The sequence below is a fragment of the Leptodactylus fuscus genome, chromosome 1 (genome assembly GCF_031893055.1).
Source record: "Leptodactylus fuscus isolate aLepFus1 chromosome 1, aLepFus1.hap2, whole genome shotgun sequence".
Classification (NCBI taxonomy): domain Eukaryota; kingdom Metazoa; phylum Chordata; class Amphibia; order Anura; family Leptodactylidae; genus Leptodactylus; species Leptodactylus fuscus.
In genome coordinates, this window is record NC_134265.1 from 129,464,219 (window position 1) to 129,474,084 (window position 9,866).

The window sequence follows — 9,866 nt, forward strand, 5'->3', positions numbered from 1 at the left end:
CAGAGATGTCGGCTTTCCATGGTTTGGGAGGCAGCAGTCCTGTGCAAGTTAGTTACAACAATTAGTGTAGTCAGTTTTCATGGCTGATATGCTGACACGACTGGTGATGGCTCATAAAGTTTTGTTTGTGTAATGACAGTAATCTCTATTACAAAATTGACCACTGTGTAAGCAAAATATGAATAAGGGCTCGTTCACATCTGCGTTCATGGGTCTTTATTGCAGGTTTCCGTTTCCTGCATAAAACAGATGCAGGAGACGGAAGCCTGCAGGAGACTTTCTCACCCATTCATTTGAATGGGTGAGAAAGCTGTCCGGCCGTGCGCGGCAGTGAGCGTTTTGCGCTCTCCTCCGCGAAACCGGGTTTTATAATCCGGACACAGAGTCGGACATGCACTACTCTGTGTCCGGATAAAAAAAAATCCGGTTTCGCGGCGGAGAGCCTAAAATGCTCACCGCCGCGCACGGCCGGACCCGGACCGAAACCATAGTACGGACACATGAACGCAGGTGTGAACCCAGCGTCAGGGACCTCATCTTTGTTCCCGAAACGCGTAAGCTTATGTTTTTTTGTACGTGCCTGGATCCATGTCTATACTATGTTTTTAAATTCTTGAAGTAAAAGTTATATTTTATATATAATTGGGCATGCTGGAGTAATTTTGTTTTTTTGACTGTAGAAGCAATGCCGCCCCTGCTACCTCCTGTGTCACCCCCTCTACCTCATAGATTGTAAGCTCTTGCGAGCAGGGCCCTTAGTCCCATTGTGTGAAGTGACCATTTCTTGTAGTGTATCCTTTATCTGTATTGAGCCTTACAAATTGTACAGTGCCACTATATAAATACAATTTTTTTTTTTTCATTACCACCAGCCATCATGGCTGCCAGCCCACTAAAACCTCGTGAGAAAGAGGAAAAGGCCAATATGGTACAATAGCAAGTACATGGCCTGCATCACATACACAGTAGCAAGTTTTTAGAGAAGCTACAGCTCAACTTGTTTTGCTATACTATATTTATTATATAATGCTCAGCCAAACCCCTCTTAGCACATTTGTAATTGCGGCAGTTCAACATTATTGTTGTTATAATATTCCAGGATACCCCCTTTCTTGTTACAAACATGCTCCCAGTATCATCGCACTTCCTATTAGAAGCCATTATGAGGTGGAAGCATGGCCTGGGATAAGTATTGCTCTGGAAGGCCCTGGTATGTTTTGTATTACAGCAGGTGTGGGGATTTCGCAGTCGCCAGGGAATAAGGCAAGCAGCGCCATAGCAGTGGTTTTTTAAGGAGATAGCCACATCGTTCAGGGCACGGCATTAGTATGACACTACGCCACTACGAGGCAGGATAGTACAGCTGCCTTAACCACTTCAGACCGGTCTTGACTCCCTCAATAATATCAATTCACTTTATTCTACAGCTGCCGTACGATTTGTAGGCCCCAAGTCAGACAGGGATGTGCTGTGAACTAGTTGCTGCACACAGAGCTTGCAAGCTAGAGGGCAGAGTGCATAGGTCACACAGAGGTTGGGATAACCAGTTCCAGCCATCAAACGGAAATGGTATGAGCACTGCCATATTCAATTCAGCTTAATTATTAGAAGGTTGTTGGCACAGAAGGCACGTTTTGCGATATCTCTAAATAACACTAACAAAGCCCTATGTAAGGCAAAGATGTATTCCAATGCGGAATCACCTCCGGAATTGCTGCTTGATCTCGGGAGTTCTCGTGAGATCACGCAGCCTTCTCTTCACAGGGTTGCATAGAACACCCGGAGAAGCGATCCAGGCAGAGTATTGAAGCAGATGAAGGAGAACTTCGGTGACATTGCTACAGGTAAGTAAAGAAACCTCTAAGCAATGAGCATTAGTGCCCAGTAGCCCCTAAACAACGAGTGTTAACCCCTAATAGCCCCTATACAACGAGCATTAACCCCTAATAGACGCTATACAACAATTAGTAGTCCCTATCAACGAGCATTAACCCCTAATAGCCCCTAGGCAATGAGCAGTAGCCCCTAACAATGAGCAGTAACCCCTGATAGGTGCTAGGCAAGCAGCAGTAGCCCCTAGCTATGAGCATTAACTATTAGGGGTTAATACTTGTTGCTAGAAGCAATTGGAGGGTAATGATCGTTGCTAGGGACTACTGTTCATTGTATAAGGTCTAATAGGGGGTTAATGCTCGTTGTATAGGGGCTATTAGGGGTTAATGCTTGTTGTTTAGGGGCTATTTGGGGTTAATGCTCGTTGTTTGGGCACTTATGCTCATTGCTTAGAGGTTTCTTTACTTACCTGTAGTGATGTCACTGAAGTTCTCCTTCATCTACTTCAATACTCTGCCTGGATCGCTTCTCTGGGTCTTCTTAGCAGTCCTGTGAAGAGAAGGCTGCGTGATCTCACAAGAACTCCTGAGATCACGCTGTAGAAGCAGCTCCGACACTGTCCTCTGCTAATTGGACAGTGTAGACTGACATAGCTGCTGTCTTTAGTGTCAGAACCGCCCTTCTGACACTGACCGGCTTAATTAACATACAGGGCACCAGAACTAACGGGGCTCACAGCTCCACAAGGAGGGGGGGCTATAGACTAACGGGGCTCAGAGCTCCACAAGGAGGGGGGGCTATAGACTAACGGGGCTCACAGCTCCACAAGGAGGGAGGGCTATAGACTAACGGGGCTCACAGCTCCACAAGGAGGGGGGCTATAGACTAACGGGGCTCAGAGCTCCACAAGGAGGGGGACTACAGAGATAATAAAGTGCCCCAGAGTCTGTGCAGCTGTGCCTGTAATATGGTGCAGAAAACTGCACAGGCTTGGGGTGGTGAAAGGTCTTCTAAGTGAATACAGAGACAAATATAGTGTAAACTTAGGCAGATTGATAAGATAAAGGGTGGAGGTTTATCCTTAGGGAGTTGTGTTGTAAGGCCGGGTTCACACGGGGGGTTTTTGTGCCAGATTTTGATGTGGAATCTGCATCAGAATCTGCTTCAAAAGCTCCTCCCATTGCAATCAATGGGTTCCTTTTTCTGTGAGTGGTTTGTTGCCGCTCCTGGAAAAAAGAAGCAACATAGTCTTTCTTCAGGCGGATTCCACTACTGGATGTCCTCCTGAAGACCCTCCTGTCTAGGCCCATTCATTTCAGCCTAATCCGGAACGGAATGCTGCGACTGGATGCAGATGCACTGCAGCGGCATCCATGCGGCAACCTGTTTTTTGGTCCAGAATCTGAGGTGACCTCCGCGTCAAATTCCGGACCATAAAACCCCGTCTGAACTCAGGCTTCTGGATGTCTCATTTTAAATGGAGCCCGTGTGTGACCAGTTCTCCATTTGCTTCTATGGGGATGCTGGCAGTCCCATAGAAGTGAATGACTCCCAGCCTGATCACTAGGGGACCTGGTGTCTGTACTTGCACAACCCCTTTAAAATGTATGATAAAGCTTCTCAGTCACATGCACTATTCACTTATGAGAAGCTGCTTATAACTGGAGGTATGCTTTTATACTTGACACATGTTGTGATGCATTTCACTTGTATGGTGATGACCAGTGAACCAAAGACTTACACATTGGTGACAAACTATAGCTCTGACGCAGCCAGTATGGGTGGTGACACCCCCCCCCCCCCAACCCCTGGCTATGAAACACTTTGTTCATTTGAATTTAGTAGTAAAGCCTCTGCTTCAGGCCACTGTGAATCTCTGTTAATGTTATCAAAGGCCTGCTGTGATGAGTTTGCATAGTCCGTGTTTCACCTGAAAAACCATGATTATGTTCATGCCCTGAGCAGGCTTATCATGTCCATTTTTGTGAATTAGAGAGGCCATTCATTTTTTTTTTTTGGTTTATTTAACATGTGCAGACTTTTCAATATAGAAAGCTAAAACATATTGCATAGACACCAGTCAACCTCACAAATATTTGTCAAAACTAATCTTGAGGTTTACCCATCTCTACATTCCACTATTCATGGCTCTGCTTAACTAAATTGATTGTTTTTGTTTTTTTTTATAGTAACAATTGATGGATTTGTATCTGTTATAGGCCCCGTTCCCATGGAGTAACGCGGTGCTCAATCTGACATGTAGACACATGTCAGAGTGAGCGCTTCAAAACAGTATCCCATTGACTTCAATGGGTTTCGGCTTACACGTGCTACACACTGAAATCTATGGGAGGATTTTTAACCCATTGATTTCAATGTTACGTGCGTTAAACTGAACCCATTGAAGTCACTGGGATTCTGTTTTGAAGCGCTCACTCTGACACGTGTTTACGTGTCAGATTGAGTGTCACGTTACTCTGTGGGAACAAGGCCTTACTATTAAACAGATCTACTGAGTACACAAGTGTACAGCCCCCCAGAGGTACACTTCCTATGTGTAAAGGGTCCTCTAAAGCTTTACTTTTCCCTAATATACTCTATAGCAATAACTGGGTTGTCTTTTGGACAACTTTATAGAAAGCTAACTTGTGTCCATTATCTCCAGATGCATGACCAAAGACGAGAAACGCTGCAAGATGCAAGGACCTACTGCCAAAGGTGACCTCTGCATGTACAGATTGAATACAGGTAAATCGATGTAGCTATAATACTGATATGTAAGTGATATTTGAAGCAGAGTATTTGGTAACTCCACCTCTGTTCAAGCAAGACTCGGTCTGCTTAGACACAAATGCAGGGCTGTAGCATTGGGGAAAGTCCTCTGGAATTGGCTTAAATTACTAACTATATATTACTGACTTGGAAGCTTTAAATCTTCTGACCCTGACATCAGCCATTTATGAAGGAGTTGGGCTAATAGGAGCCAGTGTCTTAATGTACTGACTCCACAGCCCTGCTTTGTAGGTCTACATGAGACAACTAAATGGCTGTAAAACAGGACACTGTATTTAGGTCTTAATCCTAAGGAGCTGTGGTCCAAAAATATAGAATCACATTTGAACAAAAGTGGAGCCATCAGCCTAGAGAGATATTTTTGATTGTTTGGGTTGGGCAGTATTAGTAGTGAGTGAATTGAAAACCATATTTTATAAATGCATGACAGAGCGGTCCCCTACTGTATCCTAGATGCATGTACACCTACTGGCATGTGCATCAGAGCTGAAGTGCGCTGTGATGAGTTAGCATAGTCCGTGTTTCACCTGAGATCTATGATTATGTTGTATGCTCTGAGCTGCACTTCGGGTTTTATTTTTCTTCTGAAATATTTTGATCAGTACACTAATCGTTCTATTTATTTATTTTAGGTGTTCCTGGTAAACCATGGCCTGAATATCTCTAAAAAGGTAAGTTTAATTTGTAGTGACAATGGTACTTAATGTCCACAATGTAGCAGACAGACCTGTGTGCTAGTGTTTAAAGGGAGTCTGACACCATGAGAATGCCATGTAACCTGCAGGCAGCAAGTTGTATACCAGGAGCTGAGCAGAGTCTTGTATAGTTTTATAAGATTCATTATAACTTTTAATTTATACAATTATTTCAGCGCTCAGCTCTGAAGTCCAGTGGGCGATCTGAACAGTGAATGTTCCTGCAGAGCTTTTAATCCCAGTTGGATCCACCTGCTGGACTCAGTTACTCCTAAACTCAGAAACAAAGGAAGAAATGAATTATAAATGAATCCTTTCCTAAAAAACTATTCCTGATGTATAACATGCTGCCTGCAGATTATGCAGAATTGTAACGAGCTCTCATAAAGTAGCTAATGCCTTGAGAACATGGCTCCCTCAATTTGACAGCTGTTCCTTTCTGAGCCCCAAGTTATGGACTCTGAGATTTTAGGCTGTCGTAGATTACAGTTGCCTTTTTCACTCAGCAGTGTGTGATGGTGGGTTGGCTGCCTCTACTCACTTCTGAATTTTGCGGGGCAAGACAAAACCTAAAGATGTCTTGGTACTAGATGTATGCCAACTGTGGGAAGAGGTCACTTCTAAGCAGTCTTCTTGTTACAGGCTTTATGAAACGTAGCTGGCCTTCTGAGAACTTGAAGTTGATGCTGTCATGTATTACATCTGTGTTAAGGTATGTAGAGATGGAAAGTCTCTGGACTTGTTAGTGTTGTTGCATTTACATATTAATATTTAAAGAGTAGTTGCCCTTTAACCACTTTTCCATAATCTCTCTGGTTGGGCAGTGACACTGACTTGTGTTCCTTCCTTTTTAGCACTTTTTCACTCTGTAGACAGCTTGCATTTCTCTCTAGACTGTCCAGTAGATGCTAAGTGCTGTACATCTGCTTCATAGTCTCTCCCAGAAACCATGCAGGGCATAAGTGATATGAACAAAGCACTTTGGTTATGTTTTATTTAAAGAGGACCTTTCACCATATCTGGGCACATGCAGTGTTATATACTGCCGGAAAGCTGACAGTGCGCTAAGTTCAGCACACTATCGGCTTTCCCGATCTGTGCCCGGTGTGAAGAGCTTACGGTCCGGTACCGTAGCTCTTCTATGGTCAGAAGGGCGTTTCTGACACTTAGCCAGAGACGTCCTTCTGCCTCGCGGCGCCTATCGCGCTGTGCTGTGGAGCGGGGAGGAACTCCCCCCCTCCCTCCCTGATAATGCTCGTCTATGGACGAGTACTGCGAGCAGAGGGAGGGGGCGTTCCTCCCCACTCCACAGCACAGCGCGATTGGCGCCGCGAGGCAGAAGGACATCTCTGGCTAATGGTCAGAAACGCCCTTCTGACCATAGAAGAGCTACGGTACCGGACCGCAAGCTCTTCACACCGGGCACAGATCGGGAAAGCCAATAGTGTGCTGAACTCAGCGCACTGTCAGCTTTCCGGCAGTATATAACACTGCATGTGCCCAGATATGGTGAAAGGTCCTCTTTAACTGTACAAGTCAAGAGGCTTGACAACTTGGTGACCATTTAAGTCATTTATAATCTTGTCTTGTTTCTGAGTTTTCCTGACCATTAAGGGAGTGTTCACACTACCGTCGGTGTCCGACAGATAGTGTCCGCTCCTAGTGTCCGCTCAAAATCTGGCGCAGACGCTAGCTGTGTCCTTGACACCTGTCATTTATTTAAATGGGCATCAGGTGCGTTCTTTTGCACTCCGTGCCCTTCCTTCACTGTCCGCAAGTAAAAATGTCTGACTTTTCAAGCGGACAGAAAAACTCGACATGTAGGGTTTTTCTGTCTGCTTGAAAAGTCGGACATCTTTACATGCGGACAGTGAAGGAAGGGCACGAAGTGCAAAAGAACGCAACGATCGCCATTTAAATAAATGACAGGTGTCACGGACACAGATAGTGTCTGCTCCTAATGTCTGTGCCAGATTTTGAGCGGACACTACCTGTCGGACACTGACGGTAGTGTGAACGCCCCCTAAGTTAAACATTAACTTCTCTAGGGAGCTTTACAGAAGACTGGCTTATCCACTCTCTAAAGTTTAGGCAACCACTTGCACCATGTAAACATTAACCTACCATAACCTTTGGATAAGGACCCAAAAAGTGTCTTCCTTGCTCTTGAACAACCAATAGGTACCCATGTAAAATCCTACAGGTTTTTTACATGCAGAACTGCAAGCAATTATCTAAACTTGCATGGTGTAGACATGCTTGGGTTTTCATAAAGAATGTGGCATGGCTGCATTTTAAACACATATATCAATACTGTCGATCTTTTGCACACTTTTGAATCTCATACAGACCTTCAAATGTTTGTAGAAGCTCAAATTCTGTAACAATGAGACAAATGTTTGGCATAAATCATAATGGGAAAACATAAGCAGACAAATCCCCTCTTATTGAGACAAATGTGGCGCACCACAGGAATTTTTGGCAAATGAAGTAAATTTAGCAGAGGGAATGGGGGATGCAAGTGCCTCCATCATATATTCCATTTTATTAAACCTCTATTGGGTTTGGCTCAAAACATCTAAATCTGCCAAAAAAATCTGCAATGGTTGAGGCCTTACACTGTAAACATAGAGGCTTGTTGTGGCAGTTCTTGTTGAAAGTTGTGTGTGAGAATAGATTACATTTTAGGGGGCTCCAAATATCTCTAAATGAGTTTAAAATGTAGCATGTACATACACTTTAATGTCTAGTGGTGATATTACCGTAATCAGTTTTTTTTTTTTTTTTTATAGGCTCTACTGAAAACCTTGGGCTGGACTCTGCAGGGATCCTAGGTGAAGAGATGTTAAAATGACAAGGTGGTTGGCTGTAGGGTTGAAATGTGGTTTTAATGAAATGGTCATAAAAATTGACATTCAATAAAGATGAATTAGTGTTTTACAAACGACAAAATGTGAAAGGTGTCGTCATTCATGCAATACTGTTTAAAAAAAGTTTAAAAAAAGCCTAAGTGACCAATATGAGGTCCAGGAATAGAATTACAAATGCAGGTAAGCAGCAGAGCTTGTACTCAAACTGATAGAGGACAAGCAATATTTTGCTGTTCATATGGTAAAAATTTATACTGCTCATAGTGATCTGAGTGATAAAAAAAAAATCTACCTTTAGAGATTGCACAGAATACTGCATATACAACCACTGGATATTTCAATAACTACTTAATGCAACTTTGCAGCAAACTGAATACAAGCAATAATTGCACAAATTCACTGTCCACTACAGCGCATTCTCAAGAAATCACTGTCTGCAATATCATTCTAAACACTAAGATTTGAGAAATTCATACATACCACACATTTAAAGGTGTTAAAACTGTAGAATTGTATATATTAATCTCTAGTGATGCTATTTTAGAGTGTGAAGGATACTGCTTTAGAGCAGTGAAGGGGAACCTTTTAGAGACATAGTGCCCGATCTGCTACCCAAAACCCATTACATTCAGTGCCAACACAGCAATTTAACCTTTAATATTTTGTGGATCCACAATTGCGGACAGTTACGGACTGCAAAATATGGTCATGTGAATGGGGCTTTACAGAGCTTTCAATTATACAAACAACTTTGTAATGCATTTGGTATAATTTTGAACAATTAATGTTCACTATTTACATCGTACAGATCTGTTTTATAGGACCATGCAATGTTATGACCTGTAATGTCACGTCTGCTGTAAAACATACTGTGTGATATAAATAAAGGGTCCCCACACAGTACAATCTGCTTCAGTGGCCACCACATAGTATAATATGTTCGACAGAGCGGCCTCTAAGTGCCACCACCGGCACCCAGGCCATAGGTTCACCATCACGGTTATAGAGGCTTATTTTACTCTATAAGGATCAGGTCTGGTCAGGGTGAAATGTAAATTTTGTATGTGTTCAAGTGTTTTGATACTACCGCAATTTTCTACTTTTAATCCCCTTATCTGTCCTCTAGGGGATGACAGTGTTTGCTATCAGCATAAAAAGGTGTCAGTATACAATCAGTAAGTGCATCAGTCCATTTTTAGTCTCCAACTGAATTCAAACAGACGGATGGCATACTGATGTGTGAACCAAGCATAAGTCTAATATGGTGCTAGCAAGCGATCCTAAGAAGAAGATTCCCTAGTAATACCATTTAGAATATCTCTTCCCAACTAGCTTAACAATAGTCTTAATGCTGTCAGGATCTGAGATGTTTATAAAATGGTTGTGAGTCTTTGGTGTCTGGGGATTTGAGCCGGTGTCCTGTGGTTCTTTGGTCAGTTCTCTTGCCACTGAGCTGTTTGGCTAGTGGTTGGGCATCTTCCACAGTGTTTTCTTGAGCATGCTTTATGTCTCGGTGGATGCGAGCTTCAGGTGTATGTAATTGTCGTCAACCTATCAGGTCTTTTCGGGCTCTGTGAGGAGCAATACATATTATATCACTTAGTCCCCTATAGTGGCAGACGATTTATGATCTGAATAAATGTGTCACCAGATCACGTCCACTCCTTGGTGATTT

General features: G+C 43.1%; 1 protein-coding gene and 2 non-coding genes across 3 annotated transcripts in view; 2 read left to right on the forward strand and 1 right to left on the reverse strand.

Annotated features, from left to right (window-relative positions):
* The window catches only part of LOC142203685 (uncharacterized), a 33,610-nt gene extending 31,847 nt beyond the window's left edge, over positions 1-1,763 (reverse strand). The window contains exon 1 of the mRNA XM_075274677.1: positions 1,704-1,763. The gene's annotated coding sequence lies outside the window, so the exon portion shown is untranslated. The remainder of the gene's footprint in view (positions 1-1,703) is intronic.
* A 1,963-nt stretch (positions 1,764-3,726) lies between these two features.
* Positions 3,727-3,801, forward strand: LOC142191007 (small nucleolar RNA SNORD126). Its single transcript, XR_012714626.1, has one exon. It is a non-coding gene; the product is annotated as a small nucleolar RNA SNORD126 (small nucleolar RNA).
* A 1,943-nt stretch (positions 3,802-5,744) lies between these two features.
* LOC142191003 (small nucleolar RNA SNORA79) lies at positions 5,745-5,889 on the forward strand. Its single transcript, XR_012714623.1, has one exon. It is a non-coding gene; the product is annotated as a small nucleolar RNA SNORA79 (small nucleolar RNA).
* The last annotated feature ends 3,977 nt before the right edge of the window (positions 5,890-9,866 follow it).